Genomic DNA, 20,306 nt, shown 5'->3' on the forward strand with positions numbered 1-20,306 from the left:
CCCCTGGTGAGTGTCGAGATTGGATGTGGGCCCTTCGCTGGACTCTGGGATCTTCGGGGTGTCCACGTCACAACCCAGCTGATAGACTGGCCACTCAGCTAGTCATAGACTAGCCAGTCCATTTCCCCCCAGTTGTGACCTCAGCAGAAAATGACTTCCGACTTCCAGACGCTCACTGCGGGCACGGGAAGAGCTAAATGCGTACTTTGAAATTAATTTCCCCCCTCCCCCTGCAGGATTGCAAACTTCTCCTTTAATAACAAGTAATTGAAGAGGGTTTACTTTAAGGGACTGGCTGCACGATACATCATATACAGAGCTTTCACTGTGTTGATCCAGGGCGTTCGACATTTCAAGCCTGTGATATTCAGTTATGTGGTCCTAAGTAGAGATGAGCGAACCTCGAGCATGCTCAAGTCCATCCGAACCCGAACTTTCGGCATTTGATTAGCGGTGGCTGCTGAAGTTGGATAAAGCCCTAAGGCTATTTGGAAAACATGGATATAGGTCATTGGCTGTATCCATGTTTTCCAGACAACCTTAGAGCTTTATCCAAGTTCAGCAGCCCCCGCTAATCAAATACCGAACGTTCGGGTTCGGATGGACTCGAACCCGAACCCGGTTCGCTCATCTCTAGTCCTAAGCATACACTTTAGTATAGTTTTTATTTTAGCAATCATTTACACCAATGTATTTATTAGACTGATGGAAACATATTGAGGTTCTTTCCAGTGACAGTATGTGTATGTGCACGCTACAGAATGGGCACTGTCATGTATTTACCTGGTTGCTCTGCAGTGCTGCAGAGGCAGAGGCAGGCTGACATTCCCATACACGCCCAGCTGGCTGATGCTGCAGATAAGCAGCCTATCAGAGGTAGGGGGCAGGAGCGAAGCTGTGCAGGAGCACAGAGCCAATCGCGAGCTGCCAGGCGCTTCATGCAAATCAGGGGCGGTGTATTTAAACAAGCAGCTGAGGTTCAATAGCTGCCAGTGATAGTTTTGCCTTGCTTTACTACACCAGCATTACTCTGTGTTCTGACTCCCTGTATTCCTGACCTCTGCATTTGTTACCTGACTTTCGCTTGTTATCTGATTTTGTACCTTGCTCCTGACAGTGTTTCTGACCTTGGCCTGTTTATACGGTATTCCCTTTGTATTGTGATTTTGTACTGTTTTGCTATCTTGGATTTGACCTCTGGCTTGTTTTCTGACTGTGATTTTGGTTTTGATTTGTGGTTTATACGTACCTGGCTGGTTTGACTCGGTTTGCTGACTTTTCTCCTTGTCTGGCCCTGCACTTAGTAGCGTAGGGACTGCCGTCCAGTTGGGGTCTGCCACCTAGGGCAGTACGTCCAAGTAGGTAGAGACAGTGGGCTGGGTTCAGTTAGGGCTCACTGTTCTCCTACGGACGTGACAGGCACAGTGTTTCAAGAGAAATACCCACCACGGACTCCACTTGAAAGTCTGCCTGTCCCATTAATTCAATGTTATTTTTTAATCACATTCTGCTATCCGCCAAAGGGATTGGCATCAATTCTTTGGCCGGATTGCGATTGAGAAATCAATTCTGCTTTAAATTCCACACCTAGTCTGTAGTGTACACATACCCAAAGGGTTTCGTAATTTTTTTTTCATGGTCACCTTAATTTGGCATTTCCTCACCCACAGACACAACAGGGAAGGATTAAAGTTAATATGGGCTCTTTCATCTACCTTATTAGACACCAGAACCAAGCATATCATAATAAGAGTCAATAAATCTTGTTTACCTGGTGTACAGCAGGCACATTGTATATTTAAAAGAGATATCTAGCCAAAAAGAAAAATCCAAGCCCAGCAGGGAGGGACGGGAACATAGTAAATACCCTATACTTACCCTTCTCTGTACCTCCTCAACACTGCATCGCCTCTAATGGTCCTTCTTCAGTTCTCGCTCCTGAAAGGTAACAACTTGCCTTAGGAATGCCTGCTCAGCCAGTCAGTGACTAGGGAAGGACACTGCTGCAGTTACTGACTGGCTGAGCAGGCCTTTCCCGCTGGGTCGTGATGACATTTGAAACTGTGAAAAACTGGAGCCATGCAGCATGGTGATGGGTAAGTATAGATTACTTATTATGACCTCCCACCCACCTGCCGGTCCTGGATTTTTCTTTTCGCCAGACTTCTCCTTTAATGTCCTTAGTGTTAAAACTATTAGCATGTATACACACCACTTGTAGTGAAACACCAAAATGACTGTTATGAAGTAGTAATATTGAACAACATCCTAGAGGACATACAGTATTTTCTCTAAAGAGGTATCCCCATTTCCCCTTCTTACCTTTGTGCGGTGTCACCTTCCCCTTCCTTGTTGGGCAGCAGACTCTAAATGAGAAAAATGTGTGCATTGTTGAAGTTCTTACGAGTGTTATGAAGCTGGAATTTGAGGCTATGAGTGCTCTGAATGATGCCCAGAGATAAGGTAGTCAGGAAGGGAAGCCACGCAGTATTCTTGCTCAGTATTTTGGTCAGTATTTTGCAAACAAAACCAGGAGTGGATTGAAAAAACAGAAAGGCTATGTTCCCACACTGTTGAAAATAAATGGATGGCCGCAATTTAATGGCAAATATTTTTCTATATTTTAAAACAATGATCATTGCTATTTGCTATTAAATGGCTCAATTTCAACAGTGTGTGAACATAGCCTTTTTATGTTTTTAATCCACTGCTGGTTTTGATTGAAAAATACTAAGCAAAAATACTTTGTGGGAACATAGCCTCATTCTGTATTTTTGTCAGTATTTGTACTATGTACTATAAGTTGGTTGAAAAGACAGAATGGCTATGTTCCCACTTCTGGAACATATCTGGCAAAGACAGCTATCACAATATATAGACAGCTGCTAATAAAGATCATGATCATTAATAGTGCCCGCCTATACAATGAAATGGTCCCCTTTGCTTGCTATGTTCCTGAATTGGGAACATAGCCAATTTGTACAAATATTCCCGTTATACATGCTTACATCTTACATAACATGATCTAAAAGAGGTGGCATCATAAAACAAAGAATGTAAAATTAGATGTGTACCACATACATATGTGTACATGAGAACAAATCTGCTGTTTTTAATAAAGAAACTTGCATCACTGTACCTGTTTCCTTCCCCATGTATTTATGAACTCCCTGGTTTCCTCTCTGAACTGTGAACCTGCTGTTACTATACAATAGTGCAGACATTTTCCCACAATCCACCTTGCTTGCATGTCAAATGAAAACCAACTGCCAGTACTTATGAGACAGATCATGTGACAATTAAACAAAAAAGTGGATGCCCATCAAGTCATAACCAAGAGCAACAGATAATGAAACAAAACAGCACATGGGCCGGATTAGTGAGTCTGTATCTTTTAAACAATACTTTTAAGAAGATTCTTGTAAATTGGAAATATGTTTCATTTTACCTAATGTATCAACATGTATCTAGTTCTCTTTGTGAAACCACCCCCTTAAGGTCAATTCATATATGGATCGAAAATGCAAATCAAATGGGGCGGGAACATAATACCACCAAATATTTTATTAGTTTCAATATTTTTAACTGTCCTCAAATGTTAACACCTGGCACATACAAATCCTAGGGAGCATTGAGCTACAATCTACTTTCAGTACGCTCTAAGACAGTTTTTTTGTTTTTCTTATGTTTTCATGTGATTGACAGGAGCAAATGGTGTGAATCAGAATAGACTCACAAAAAACCTATGGCATGCATCAGTCATTTAGACAGACATGCTGTATTAAATATATTTGCATTCCATTCACTGTCTCGTAACACATTTCCTTTCATAAGAATAGAGAACATTTTTCTTTACATACTAGAAAACTATTCCATTCAGCTTTGTTCTACATTTTACCTATGTGTGATCACTCAAGCCTCCCAAGAACACAGATGTTTTACACAAAGTAATTGCCACTAGGTCATAAATTCAACTTCACTGGGGAAGATGAACATGTGATCCCCAATGAACATAATCACCATGAAGACATCTGTCTCCTGAACTAACATCATATGCCAGAACCATAACTCTCAAGAATTTTGTGTGCATAGCTAACAACAGATGTACTCTCCTGCAAAGCACTGTGATACTGAAATCCTTTTTTATATACAGTACACCTTCTTTAAGTTTGTCTAAAACTGCCATAAAAAAAATTTTATTCTAAAGAAGTAATTGCATAACAGAAGAGAACTAATACTGTATATGGGAGGCCACGAAGGGACTGAAATCAATTCTTCAGAAAAAGAAGTTTCTAGTGTACTAAGATTAATACATAAACTCATTCCTCTCACCTTCTCATTGCACACCTTTTGCATCCAACATATGATGTATCCAAACATAAGATGCATTGTAGACTTTGAGAAAAAAATGAAATAATAATTTATATTTGTTTAAAATATTTATAGCCTTACAAAGCTTTAAGTCAGTGGATGTTCACTTTTCTGTATCTACTCTTTTTATTTTAGTTATAATTTATGTTTTTCTTGAAAACCTTAAGTAACACTGTCACCCCCTATTTGCATTTTTACTGCTCTCCACAGGTGTAAAGGGTAAATGTTACAGCTTTCATTACTTATTTTATATCACAGCTCATGGTGCTTGTTCTGGTAAAAAAGTCGTTTTTATCACCTGTGGATTGGTATATGTGGGCGGGGCCTTTGTGCCACATCGTCCCACCCCTAGCACAACTTAACCCCGCCCCATCCGTGACGTCATTGTCGCATTGGCCCGCCCCCTCAGTAGCCATTGGAAGGGCCAGCCTAAAGCTTTAGGCCCCACCCCCCTAGATTGTCCTACACAATGTGGTCTATGCGGCGATTATGTCACAGATGGGGCAGGGCTAAGCTATGCTAGGAGCGGAGCGATGTGGCACAAAGGCTGCGAGGACCCACCCACATATAACAATACACAGTTGATAAAAACGACTTTTTACCAGAACAAGCACCATGAGGTGTGATATAAAAAAAAGTAATGAAAGCTGTAACATTTACCCTTTACACCTGTGGAGAGCAGTCAAAATGCAAATAGGGGGTGACAATGTCACTTTAAGTAATATTTTAATATTTTTTTCCCCTGTAACTTTTTACAATTATTTTATTTCTTTTATGATATATTTTATGAAATACAAAGTACAAAGTCCATTTCCAATGTACATTTTCTACCTTCCCTCCCTCCCTCCTCTTCTCTCTCCCCCATCCCAAAGAAGAGGATTATTTACATTTGCAGAATTCATAGTCTTTTACAAATGTCTGAGGGGGAGATTTATCAAAGGGTGTAAAATTTAGACTGTCGCAAACTTCCCACAGCAACCAATCACAGCTCAGCTTTCCTTTTAGCACTGCCTAAAGCTGAGCTGTGATTGGTTGCTGTGAGTAGTTTGCACCATTCTAAATTTTACACCCTTTGATAACTCTCCCCCTGAGTGTTTTAATAATCAAAACATAAATTTCAGCATGACACATTGCAGATCTTCCCCCACCTCGGTCCCTTAATTCCCCCTCCCCCCCCCCCCCCCACACACACACACAAACCTAACAAGCACCAAAGAGGGACTGATACTAGAATACTAGAGTGGAAATTAAAAAAAAATAACAAAAATTTTTTTGTTCTTGTTTTTAATTAAGCTCCATTAACTTCAATGGAACTCAGTAGCAAAACCTGCACCCATACTGGAGACAAGAGTGTAGCTGTCGCTGGAAGAAAGTGTCCATGTTTTTTTAGCACCGGATAACCCCTTTAATAGCCTTATAAATTATTGACACCTTTTTTTTCTCATTTCTCCTATTAATAACATTGAAATATATCTAAGTAATAAATACAGTTTTCTGACTTTATTCTTTCATGTTCTAACTGACTGTAAAAAATTATATTTACCAACTAAACTGGAGTTCTGGAAGCTCCGGATGTCCCCGTACAGAAAGATTTTTGATACCTTAATGATACCTCTGTTATCCAAAAATGAGAGTTACACAACTTTGAAAATTCTGGAATTGCAGAGCTGTTCCATAAAGGAGTTAGGGGAATACTCTCTTCACCTTACATTTACCTTTGACAAACTGCCATATCTTATCATTGAGGTGACATACACTCAAATTGGTATACCTATCTGAGATTAGGTTACGGGCCTCCAGGAGCTCATACTAATGTTTAAATATACTTAATTTTAGCAAGTGAGCATGAAGTCATACAGTTCCCCTTTTATGATACTTGAGAAGTGGCTAGCAACAAAATATAACCTTAAATTTGGAAGTGCAACCCCCCTTTTCTTTTTTGAGCAGTAAAAGCTGAATATTTTAACCTAGCCCATTTCTACCCCAAATTAAATTAACTACCATAATTGCTATTTGTTTGATTCAAATGTTGGCAAGGCCCCAAACAGTTCTATTACTGTTCTATCCACCATAAAAATTTAAATGTTTTTCCAAACTGTAATTCTTAGTTAGTAGTTAGTTTCTACATATTTCTTCCCTTCTGCCATGATCTTTAAAATTGTAAGTTTCGCAATAGGGGATGTATTTTCCAATGTATTTTCCACGTCCAGTGGAGGTATACATGCTTTTTTACAATCAATATCGAGACCAAAAATCCCCTCAAACAACCTAAGTGACTTAATGTCTGGAATGGCTAACTCCGGATCTCTAACAAACAGCAAAATATTATGAGCGTAAAGTTAAATTTTGTCATTATTTAAACCAAAATCCTTGTAGTCCAGGTGCTGTCTTGCCCAAGCTACCAGAGGCTCTATATATAAAGCAAATAATAACAGGTATAATGGGCATTTGGCACCCTTGCTGAGTTCCTCTGCCCGAGGTAAGGGAATTGGAGGGTGACCTATTTAGCACCAACTGATGGTCGATGGTAAGTATTATATAGTAGTTTAAATCCATTTGAAAAAAAACACTCACCTACCCCCACTCTTTCCAATAAGAACCACAGAAAGTTCCAATCCACTATGTCAAATACTTTGGTTGCACATGGAGACAGGATGGAGGAGACTCCTAGGACTTCCAACTGAATGTTAGCATGTAATTTTAAAATATTGTCATGGACTGTTTCTCCAGAGATAAAATCAACTTGGTCTTCTCAAATTCTAGATGAAATCATCTTGGCCAACCTACATGCTAGTACTTCTGCAGAAATTTTAACTTCGGTATGAAAGAGAGAAAAGAGTGAGATGGGTCTTTATGAGCCCATTTCAATGGGATCTCTATTTTTCTTCGGTATAAGAATAATATCTGCTGTGGTCATGGATTGAGGCTTCTAAGTTTACCTGTTCAAATTAATAGAAACTTGAAATATAAAGGAACACATTAATAATTGCTCAAAGCGAATGTACCAGCAGGTACATTGCTTCAAGATTTTTATATCAATAGACTGACGCTGACGCAGGGATGCCAGTGCTGCAGTCCATTTTTTGAACCGCGGCCACGTTCCTGTGCATGGTGCCAGTCTATTCCCAGTCATTAGCCTGCCCTGAAGCACATGAAGCAGGCCTGTGGCCCCCAGTGTGAAGAAACCCCTCCCTCTTGTGATGCAGCTACATTGATTCTAATGGAGCCACGTCACAGAGGGCAGAGCGTCACTCTGCGGGCAGGTGGACCTGCCTCTAGTGCTTCAGGTCGGACTGGTGACAGAAAATAGTGATGCGGTTCAAAAAAATGGCTGTAACACTGGCATCCCTGCCCCAGCACCAGTCTGTTGATGTAAAGATCTTAAAGCGATGTACCTACTGGTACATTTGCTTTAAAATATGTTTCTTTGCTTTTAAATTTTCAAAATGTTTTGACAGATTTACATTTTTTAATGTTATTATTTCAATGTCTAAAATTTTTAAAGAAAAAGTAATTTTCCCCTAAACCAATCAGTTATTCAGCTCTTGATTGGAAGGAAAACAAAATCAAGACAAAGTAATTCTTTTAAACCATAAATCCCAAATACATGGCCATTTGTTTTCGGGCTGCTTTTAAAGCTATCAAGACCAGCTTTCAGATCCAGAACCATCCAAATGAGTAACACAGGACACTGAGAAGAAAGACAAAATTTGGTAATGAATTTACATTCCAGAGAAAGTTGCTTATAAATGCAAGGAAAAAATGGTAAGTTTGGGAATAGAACAGAAAGATCTTTGAGTACGCAAATGATTAACTCTAAGGGGACATAAACATCACAGACTGGATATGGTGCCCAGTACTTATTCACAAAACTTGAAGAGTTTTGGACATCGCAACATTAAATGTATCCAATCAACTTTAGCCCCTCGGCATTCTGGACATTTATCAGATCCCCTCTTGGCAATTACAAAGAGGATTTTAGAAGCATAAGAGAGTTAGTGTGTTACCATAAACTGTGTAATAATGTGAGAATCATTTAATTATTTAACTTTGGATTTGATGCTCAAATATTTTACTAATGTTACCTATAAATTTCAGGAAGTTTTATAAAGGTTTATAAATCATTAGGGAATGAGAGTGTTAGCAAAAATGTGTCCGACCACATTTTTGTGTACGCCAAAAAAAAAAAAGAAGGAAATATAATGGAAATAGAAAATGGATCAAATACATCACACAAACACATGCTTTTGTATCTTTTTTTTTAATAATATGGATGAAAAAATGGACTGCAGAAACACAGTGTGAGCCCAGCCTTACGGATGCACTGTGGTCAATTCTTTGCAGATTGCAGACAAATTATACAGTCCTCTAAGATTACTGAATGTGTGAATAAAGCCTTTAAATTGCTTTTAATTGTGTCAGTATAAAACTCTGACTTGGATTAGCCTCCTGGCTATCAGGTTTTTGCATCAATTACTAAAGTAGTGGTAACATGTATAAATAAATTCCACCAACCCTTTACTAGGTTATAAATTATACACACAGATTTTCGAAGGATTTTCAAACGAATGTGGATAGTAAAGTTGTGGTACTTATTGCAATGTCATTATAAAAGCAACTACTTTATATAACATATTTAGGTCAGTGTTTAGCAAAAAAATTACCTTTAACCCTTTTGATCTTAGTGTTTCCGTTTTTCCCTCCTCCCCTTCTAAGAACTCTAGCACTTTCAGTTTTCTATCTACAAGCCATGTAAGTGCTTGTTTTTTACAGGAATAGTTGTACTTTGTAATGGCGTCTTTCATTTTACCATAACATGTATGACGGAATCCAAAATATATTATTTATGAAGATATAAATAGGTGAAATCGTAAAAAAGAATGCAATATGGTAACGTTTGGGGGGTTCCTGTGTCTACATATACACTATATGGTAACAGCAACATGATACTATTATTCTATAGGTCAGCCCGAACACAACCATATGCAGGTTTACACAGATTCTCTAATGTTATATATTTTTTATGAAATCCTTTTTTTTGGCAATTAATTATTAATAAAATAGGCCTATTGTGACGCTTATAACGGTTTTATTTTTTCACCTACGGGGCTGTATGGGGTGTCATTTTTTCCGCCATGATCTCTAGTTTTTATTAATACCATATTTGTGAAGAGCGGACGTTTTGATCACTTTTTATTGATTTTTTTTAATATATAATGTAACATAAAATCGGTAATCTGCGCACTTTTTTCCCTCTTTTCGTGTACGCCGTTCACCGTTCGCAATGACGCTTGTTATATTTTAATAGATCGGACAATTACGCACGCTACGGTATATTATATGTTTATCTATTTATTTATTTTTATATGTTTTATTTATATAATGGGATAGGGGGGGTTATTTCAACTTTTATTGGGGGAGGGGTTTTGGGGTAGTGTAATAGTGTTTTGAACTTTTTTTTTTTTTACACATTTGAAGTCCCTTTGGGGGGACTTTTACATACACTAGTTTGATTGCTCACACTGTACAATGCTATGCCATAGGAATAGCATTTTTTTTTTTACTAATGTGTATTTTATTTCTTTTCATGGCAAGATAGTTTGTTAGGACTTTTTGCAGAATCCGCAAAGCAATGTGAACTGACCCTTATAGTTTACAATTTTAGGCTATGTTCCCACACAGTATTTTTGCAACCAAAACCAGGAGTATATATTTTTTTTTTTTTTTACTTTTTTCTTTTTTTTTTCCAATCCCTTGGTGCCCCCCCTCCCTTCCCTTTCCCCCTCCCACCTTCCCCCCCGCCAAAGAGACAAAAAAAAAAAAAAAAAAAAAAATTCATTGGCATCTTTCAAATTTCTCTATACAGTTCTCCCAGTGTTTTATATTAGGGGTTTCCGGTGCCAGCCATTTTCTCACGATCACAAGTCTAGCATAGAACAACATTCTCTGGATTTTACTCCTACTTTTCCTCTTGCATGCTACAGACGAAGAGTCTCCCAAAACGGCCAACACTGGACTTAATTCAAACTTTAACTTTAACATATCCATAATTTTTCTGTGTACCAGTTCCCAAAAGGAGACCAGGGCCCCACACGACCACAACATATGCCCATAGCCGGCCCGGCTTACACCACACCTTGGGCATTTATCCTCATCCCATTTTTTGATTTTACATAGAAAGAGTGGGGTGTAATATAGCTGATGGTCCAATTGTTATATCAGAACCCGAGAGCTGCAATACGTACTGGTGATTTCCTCTCTGAGTTGTTTTCGCTGGGTAGGGGTACGCGGCAGGGATGTCCTCTCTCCCCACTGCTCTTCGCCCTTGGGATTGAGCCCCTTGCAATTAAGGTAAGAACTGATGATAAGATAGAAGGCTTTGGGGCGGGGGGCGGTGGGGACAGAATATCCCTGTACGCAGATGACCTCCTTTTTTTCTTGCGGGACCCTAAAAAGGGGGTACCTCGGGTTATGTCCCTGGTTCAAGAACTGGGGGTTTACTCTGGGCTACTAATAAATTGGGGAAAATCTACCCTTATGTCTCTTGATCAGGAATTGGACTTATCCTTTCCTCCACTGTATAATTTAGAAAAAGGGAAAAGTTTTACATATTTGGGCATTCAGGTGTCCAGGGATTTACGGGGGTTTGATGACCTGAATACCAAGGATGTGGTAAATAATATAGAGAGGAAGGTCTCTGTTTGGTGCAGACTGAGAGTCTCCAGGATAGACAGAATTACATTAATAAAAACAATACTTCTGCCCAAACTTCTTTACCTATTCAGTGCCACACCAGTTGGGGTAGGGAAAAAGTATCTTAAAAGAATTAAAGTGGCATGGAACGCACTGATATGGGGAAGAAAAAGGGTGCGGATGAAAATAGAAGATTTATGTGTGCCAGTTGCAAGAGGAGGGTTGGGGGTTCCCAACGTAGATAAATATTTGTTAGCTTCGGAATGTTTTTGGTTGGCTAGATGGAAACAAGACAATTTGGGTAGATTTCTGTGTGAAAAATTGGGAGAGGGAGTATGGGATGTTTTCCAGATTTTAGAAAGCGGCCACTTGGAGCGGGGTGAATGGAGTAGATGGGTAATGGTAAGGTCCCTAATTAGGGTTTGGAAAAAACTAAAGATAGAGGAAAAAAGAAATGGAATATTGGACTTTTCCCCTTTGTGGCTGCACGAGGGGTTTGGTGGGAGAAGTGGTATGGGAACAGTGAAGGCCTTTGTAGAAGCAGGAATAAGAACAGTGAAAGATGTAATGTTAGGTAATGATATTAAAGATTGGACCACTCTTAGAAGGGAATATAAACTAGAGGAGAAACACTGGTACGATTATGCGAGGTATACAGCGATAGTTCGTGGGAACCTAAAAAGATCCCAGGGCAATATATGCGAACCGGGCCCAATAATAGGAAAACTTAGAAATGGGACAATATTTAAAAATGAGGTTAAAACCCTATATCTACACTTCATGTCGGACTATGAAATAGGTGAGAAGGGGAGGAGGAAATGGGGAATGGAGTTTGGAGAGTTGAGTAACGATCAGTGGGTAAGAATTCTAAAAGGGATTAAGGAAGTTTCCAGGGCAGGCTCCCATAGGGTTGTTCAATTTAATATTGTCCATAGGAATAGCATTGATCAGTGTTATCGGCGATCTGCTCATTGAGCCTGCCTGTACAGGCTTAGTGCAGCAGATCGCCGATCGGACCACACGGAGGCAGGTGAGAGACCTCTGGCGGTCCGTTTCAACGATCGTGACCCCCGCAGTCACACAAGTGTCATTTTCTTTTTCTCTAATGATAAAATATTAAGTTTAACCAAACAAAATGTGACACAGTAACATGATTCTGACATTGTTAAACAGATTGTTAAGTTGTTTGCCATTTTGGCCTTAATGACCTAGAGAATTTTTTTCTTGTTGGCTTCTTGCATTTCTTCAACTATAACTTTTTAAATTGATAGAGGGCATAAGTTTACTATATTGGTTATGATAAGCACATGGACATATTAATATTAGAGATAAGCAAAGTAGATGAAAAGTCGTTTCCCGAGGTTTGCAAATTTTGGGTTGGATTTGCGCTAATTAGCAAATTACAAGCAAATTGCAGCCTGTTCTGGCCTTAATGCCTAGGGCCTATTTTTCAAATCTGACCTGTCTCTCTTTATGTAGTTATAACTTATGTTATGCTTTTAATTATCACAGTAATTCTGAGATTGTTTTTTAGTGACATATTCCTTCTTATGTTTGTGGTATACTTTGGTTGATACACTCAACCAAAACAAACAAACAAAAAACATTTGCCCAAAAAATGCAAAATTTACATTTCTTCATGTCACATAAACTTATTATTGCAACATGTGCAACATGTCAACTTTATGGTGACGTCATTTGGTGAACGTGCTTTTACTTGTTAGGATGTTAGAGGGCTTTAAAAATTTGGAAGCGAATTTTTAAGATTTTCAGAAAAATTTCAAATTCTGATTTTATTAGAGACCAGTTCAGTTCTGAAGTTCATTTGTGGGGCCTGTATGTTAGTTACTCCCATAAATCTCTCCACTGTAAAAACTGCACCCCTCAAAGTATTCAACGTAACATTTAATAGATTTATTAACCCTTTAGGTGTTTTGCAAAATTTTAACCAAGTTGGAGGGGAAATTTAGAAAGTCAGATATTTTATTTAAATCCATTTTTTCATCTAACACAGCAAACACTAACAAAGAAATGCCACTCACTATCTATTTCCCTTATTCCAATGTTTCTAGAAATCCTCCATATGTGGCCGCAGTGCGTCACCTGACTCAACCACAGGCCGCAGACATGACAGAGACCTGGGGAATTTTGGGGCCTTTTTTTTTTTTTATTTCAGGTTTTTTTAGCCATTATACCACGCCTTGCGGTGCCAAAATTATTTGTGTAAGACAAGTTGACATTTCCATCGGTACCACTCTAGGGGAAATGTGACACCCTGATAAAAACTGTTTATGTCTTGCATATTGTAAAGACAGTAATATTTTTATTTTTTAGCCAATGGAGTTATGTGGGGGCTTATTTTTTTGCAGCATAAGCTGGTGCTTTTAGTGGTTCACCTTTTGGGTACATGTGACATTTTGATAGCTTTTTTCTATATTTTTGGGGGGTGGGATTAACAAAAAAATGTCATTTTGGTTAGTTTTGTATTTATTTTTTTGCTGTGTTAATCAGATGGGATAATTAATTAAATGAGTTAATAGACAGGTTATCACGGACGCGGTGATACCAAATATGTGTATTTTATTTATAGGGGATCATTTATAAATGGGGATGAGGAATGTGTATATTTATTAATATTTATTTATTTAATTAATTTATTTATTTTACTTATTTATTTGATGTATGTGTGGTGTTTTTTTACTGTAACTTTGTCATGTATATAATGCATAACAGCACATGGTCTGTGCTGTAATGCACTATCTATCTTTACAGCTGACAGCTCATTTAAATGATCAGACCCCTGCCTCAGTTCAGGGGCCTGATCATTATATACCAGACGCAGTGGGCATGGTCTGGGTTGCTATGGGTTGGAGGGAGCAGATCCCCGTGGGGTTAACTGCACAGGACGGAGTGCGACTCCCCTCCAGACAGAGGCTGTGTGACACAGCCTCCTCCTGCTGCCCGATCACCGTTAGGAACAGCGGATGGAGGCAGGGAAAGCATGACGTTTGGGAAACGTCATGTTGCAGGCACTACCTGCACTGCATTATGTTTCCCAAGCGTCATATTGCGGCAAGGGGGTAAAACAGCCAGTTACAGGGTAATGATTTTTGCAACAGATGTTGTAACAGAGTAAAAAATTGCAAAATGACAATTAAAAAAAAATGTCAATAAGCCAGTCAGTAATTCAAACAGCAGTGGACATTGGTGTATCAGCGGCATGAAATCGGAAAGATTCCTAATAAAACATTTTTCCACATTCCAATCCCCCTTTAAGCACCCTTTCATCTCCCCTTTTATGGCAACCTTTCTCCAGTCAACTTAGGTCAGAGTAATTTATGTTTAATGAAGGAACTTGTAGGAGTCGGCACTTGCTGGTAAAAAAAAAAATTATTTTCGTTTTTTGATAATCTTGATAAAAAGTAATCACAAAAGTCCATAAAAGTCCATGAAAATGCATACAGGACACACAGTCTGAGACGTTTCTGGCCTTACCGGCCCTTAATCATAGATAGTGTGTATGAGCCCAAGCAGGGAATTTATGTGAGAATGGGAACCTCCCCTCCCACTCTCACCTGCTGGCTAATTTATGCTTCACATAGATAAACACTGATACAAAACTAGTATAAAATACACATAAATACAAGTACCTAATAGTTTAGTAAAAGATCCATTCTATGATTTAAGCCATTTGGAAAAGATGTAACTAGCATAAGTATCCAATTCCCCTCCCGATTGAGTAATTTTTGTCTTCTATCTCCTCCACGGTCGGGGCAGGACACTCTTTCTATGCTAGTGATACTTAGTGCAGACACAACACCTGCAGGAATGGAAGAAAAATGTTTTGAAACATTAGAAGCATTTCTGACATTATTGTGGGTTGCTCCATAAATGTGTTCTCTTAAAGGGGTAGTGCGGCGCTAAACAATTATTCACTAAATAACACACATTACAAAGTTATATAACTAATATATTATATAATATTATATAAGTTATATGTTAGTGAATAGCCCCCTTCCCCATGTTTCCCTCCACCAACGCCACCCCCGGAAGTGTAGTGCTCTATACTCACCTGACGCGTGTCGACCCCCATCCGCCATCTTGCGACAATGATGTAATCTTCGGGTGGCCGGTCGTCCCTCGTGCTGGCCGCCCTCTGCCGCGTCATCAGCTGCTCAGCCGCGATTGGCTGAGCATAACTGTGCTATTCACTCTCCCAAACGTTCATTTAAGGAACCGTTCCCGCAACGATAGGACGCATAGGCGGCGGGAACCGGTCCTTGTGAATCTTTGGGAGCGAGTGGAAAATAGGGACAACTGGATTGTCTGGGACAAGTTTAATTTTATTTTTTTTCCATTCAATTCAGAGTTTAACTTTAATTGTCAAATTAGATTTCTATTCAATTTTAATTTTTTAATTCTATTTCAATTTGATATTTAATTTTTAGAAATTCAATTGCAATTTAATTTGAAGTTTAAGGCTATGTTCACACTACGTAAAAGTACGGCCGTTGTTGCTGATGGCAACACCGGCCGTACTTTTACCGCGGTGGAACAATGCCTGTTGTTCTATAGGATCCCGGCCAGAGCGTACACACATCGTGTGCGCTCCGGCCGGGATCCCATACGCCGCCGCAAACAACTGACATGTCAGTTTTCTGAGGCCGGAATTCACAGAAAGACCTGTCAGTTCACACAGTGAAGCAAGCGGCTCCGGCAGCTTGCTTCACTGTGGGCTATGGGAAGCTCTGATGCGGGCGCGCGCTGATGCGCCCGCATCAGAGCTCTGCGGCCAGAAGAATCATCCGGCGGTACTTGAGTACCATCCGAGATGATCCGGCCAGAGACCGACCGTTCCGTGACCCGACCGGGGTCACTGAACGGCCGGTCTAATACGTAGTGTGAACATAGCCTTATTGTTAAAAAAAAGCAGTAAAGGGTGTAAAAGTGATGAAACATGGAGTCGTGGTAGTGGCCATCCGGCCTTGGACTAAGTTTGCAGCTCTTATTAAGACCCAGTGGTAAGGTAAATACTAGCCAAGCTGGAATTGTGGAAAAGATCCGTCAAAGTTCCAGCTCCATGGCAGTCAGTAGTAAATCTCAGAGCCAGCACTCATCAGAAGGGTCCTAACAAAACCGTGCTAACACCAATCTGTGTTAAGAGTAGGACGTATTCTCTGCTTCATCTCCTGTCGTGTTTTGCAAGTCGGCTGTGAAGAACCATCAGCGAGAGAGCTTCTGTCATGCTTAGCACTCCCCCCAGACTCTCAGCCATTGTACTCTGAGGTTTTTTGGAGGAATGTCAAGACAGTCAGGGATTGGAAGGCAGCATTGAGACTCCAGGAGTTTTTAGGACACAATGCAGTTAGGAGAGCAAGGAGGTTCAGCCTACAGTATGACAAAAATACAGGATTTCACCATAAGCCACTGGAAGAAGGAAGCTTAGGAGAGGATAACCTTGTCCCAGACTACAATGATGATGTAGCAGAACCTATGTAAAATATCAGTCCCCAGATGTCATCATCATCATGAGAGGATGGAGAGCCAGCTAGTGTCAGGTCCCATCCACAGCTCGTTCCAGAGGCAAAAGGGGAGGAGTACAGTGTCAGCTGGTCAACAGACTGGTGTTCAGGAAGACACAGGCACTCGAGGGATACCCCAAGGCAGTGGCACAACTGAACAACAGTGTAGCAGTGTGTATTTCTTTTATTTAAAAAAAATAAAAATTAATGACTAAATACACAAACAAACATACCATTTCTTAATTGACCAAAAAAATAAAAATTAACAAAACATTACTAACCACACCATAAGATAAGGGTACAACTGGTCCATCCCTACACTCATTCCTCCCCACTAACAACCTATACAATCTATATCTTCAATATTTCCCCCCAAATTTTTAAGGACTACTAACCATAACATATTAATAAACTACTGTATTTTACACTAATATAAACTATTATAAACGCCCACCTGCCTAAGCTTATGGACCTGCTGCTTGATCGGCTGTACCAGGACTAGTAATCCCCCTGTGACACAAAAAACAGCTGTCTGACATAGACTATATCAGTACCATTATACCACTATACCACCTTCAATAACTTACGGCTGCACCCGCCATCTGTTGCCCCCCCACACACACACACACAAGCACACAAGACCATCACGGCCGAGTGTTCCTGTGTTGTCTATGAGAAAGGGAGAGGTGGCAGGATCTCCATGCTGTTTCCGTAATTTTCTGAGGTGTTTAGGTGAACCAGACATCTTCCCCTCTGCCAAGCAGGGGGCGCTAAATGTCTCCCATTTACTTTAATAGGGTTCATTACTCAACTCGAGCACTTGAGCACAAAAAAATTCTCAACTCGAGTAAAGAGTACTAAAGCATTTTTGTGCTCGCTCAAGACTAGAAAGCAGTAAAAGTTTGTATATTCCAATGTACAGTATGTTGGGTTTGTTTAACTCAAATATATACTTTCCAAAGATTATTAGATTAGTATTGTGAACATTAAAAATTAGTATTGATGTTAGGAATATATAGTGTAAGAGGGAGATTTATCAAACATGGTACTGGCTCAGTTGCCCCTAGCAACTAATCAGATTCCACCTTTTATCTTCCAAAGAGTCTGTAAGGAATAAAAAAGGTGGAATCTGATTGGTTGCTAGACGCAACTTAGCCAGTTTCACTTTACGCCATGTTTGATAAATTTCCCCCTGTGTTTTTATAGCACTTTGGCAGCTCTTTTTTGAGTGTTTGAGGGTTTGTTTACTGCTAGCGTCCTTTTATTTCTAACACAGTGGAAAGTATGTCAGTTATCACCAAAATGTAAGCATCTTATGTGTATCTTCTCCACAAGAGTCCATCTGACAACTGTCTCCTTGTATAATGACAAGGATGACTTGGTGTCTTCTTTCAGGTTTTTTTCTCCATGCACGAATGCATAGGTAGTTTGATGCACCTGTCAGTCAACTGCCATGAGATAACAGGATGTGGATTGTCCAGACCACTAATAAAAAAGTGTCTCAGCTCTTGCTACAAAGCACAATAATTATTAAATTGTTACCTGTCACCTGATTTCCATAACAGTGTGTTTCTTTTATTATACCATTACATTTAACATTACATATGGCATATATGCAAAATTGGAAATATTAATTACTATAGAATTTTTATATGTAGTTTCCTCATCGATAATACTGTATTTTTTGCATTGTCAGACACACCTGATGATAAGACATTCCTAGCTTTTGGGGGGGGGGGGGGGGGGGGGGGGAGTACGAGAAAAATATTTTGAAACAAAAAGTGGGCATAATTTTGGCATTATTTTGTAATGGTCCTTTTACTTTTAGGATGCTGTAGGGCTTAGAAGTTAAGCAGCAAATGTTTCAAAATTCATATATTGTAGCAGGGGCGACAATCAGGTACAGTAAAAGGAGCAAAGAACAGGTACACTAACTGGTGATTGGCCCCTGGCTGGTTGCTGGGACCTGTCACTAGTTGGTGAACTTAACTGCTGCTGTGCAATTTTGCATCATAATTTTTAACTCATTTACATACATGCATGTGGGGTTTCCTTAAAGTGATGCAATTAGACGTACATGTATGTGAAATTGCATTATTAGTTACTATATGAAATGCTGTAAATACAAAAAATACCTTAAAAAACTTTAAGGCTATGTCACATAATGTTTATCTTGTGGCCCTCTTTTTGACGTCCGTCCAAAAAGTCAGCTGCAGAACAATTATTGTGTAAACCTCTCTTTAAAGCACAAGGTCATTTGTGGTCAATGAGTTTCTGGATGTTTAGTTTTCTATCTGCTGTACCTTTAAATCCGCAATACCGCCACCACCACCAACACCATCACTATTGTGTGAATGTAGCCTTGACGATTGATGGTCAGTTAGTATCAGGACGTATAACATTCCGAAACCCACTACCCCCTTTTCTGCCAAGCCTTCTGCTAACCCCACTGCTGTGAAAAAACAATTCTCCTACAATACTCCTACAAAACCATGCTGTATATGTCTTACATGTGTCAACGCTTTGCATTTCTTAAAGTACTGTATAATGAAAAACTACAATTATAGCAAAGGTACATAGTGATATACATAAATTAAGAAATTCTATGTTATGGATATCTTGGCACCACTGAAGAGCTTGGTTCTCAATCAGAAAAGTTGATTTACATGTGGATTATAGTAATAAAATGCTTAAAGACTGTTGGACACACATTACATGGTACAATGGCATAATTATAAACAATATAATTGAAGGCAGTTAAGCTTGAATGCAGAAGGCTGTTATTTAGCAATCATCTCCTTAAAGGTTTATTAAGCTTAGATTTATGTTCACATTAAAAGCTTTGCTCACTATTGATATGAGTGGTGTTTGCTTATTAATAAAATATATATTAAAATGGCAAATGGTCATTTTATTTTACCACTGGAGTTGTTTTGAATAAAACATGGGTAATATATGAAATATTTATTTTAACATTTTATGATAAAACTGAACTGCAACAGCAGGTGTAGGTAACTGGATTTTAGGTGTCTTAGACTAGATTCCCTCTTGCCATTTTTCCCACAACTTCTTTTTCTGCCCATTTGAGGCCAAATATTGTTCATTGTTTTATAAGGATGGAAGTCGTTTCTACAATTATGGACCATAGGAAATTAGAAAATATGAAACGCCATACCCACTTTTTTAAAAAAAATATTTTAGCTGTGTTTATAGGCACACTAACAGTTTTTCAATATGCTCAGGAAAATATGGCTTATAAAACATAAGGCTATAAAGTGAACTTATCTTACAGATGGCTTCGTATGAGTGTAGAGAAATACATCTGTACTATACTGTAGATCTTTAATACAGAAGTATTTAAAATCTAATATCAAATATTATTATTGGACCTGTATTTTATACAGAAATAATGATGGGGTGTCTTTTAGACAGGACATTGAAAAGACTTGATAAGACTGATAGGTTAGCAATAGAGCCTTATTACAGACTGTAGACATAATATGGATTTAGTGTGAAGCTGGCCAATGAGTGAGATAAGCCATCACTTATTTCTTGGTAAATTTCCTTTTCAGGATTCCCATTAAAAATTTGGTAACAACGTACAGTACAATAATATTGAATAGAGTTTTAACAAAGTGTAAAACATTTGTAAATTTTCAATAATGCAGGGTGCCATATCTGCTGTGTTCACCCAATCAAAATGATTCAATCTATTATTAT

At 39.0% G+C, this 20,306-nt stretch overlaps 1 protein-coding gene across 6 annotated transcripts in view; it reads left to right on the top strand.

The window, feature by feature from the left end:
- Positions 1-20,306, top strand: part of LOC138783491 (poly(rC)-binding protein 3-like) — a 531,869-nt gene that overhangs the window by 151,243 nt on the left and 360,320 nt on the right. The gene's annotated exons all lie outside the window — the stretch shown is intronic.

Source organism: Dendropsophus ebraccatus, chromosome 2 (assembly GCF_027789765.1).
Source record: "Dendropsophus ebraccatus isolate aDenEbr1 chromosome 2, aDenEbr1.pat, whole genome shotgun sequence".
Lineage (NCBI taxonomy): Eukaryota > Metazoa > Chordata > Amphibia > Anura > Hylidae > Dendropsophus > Dendropsophus ebraccatus.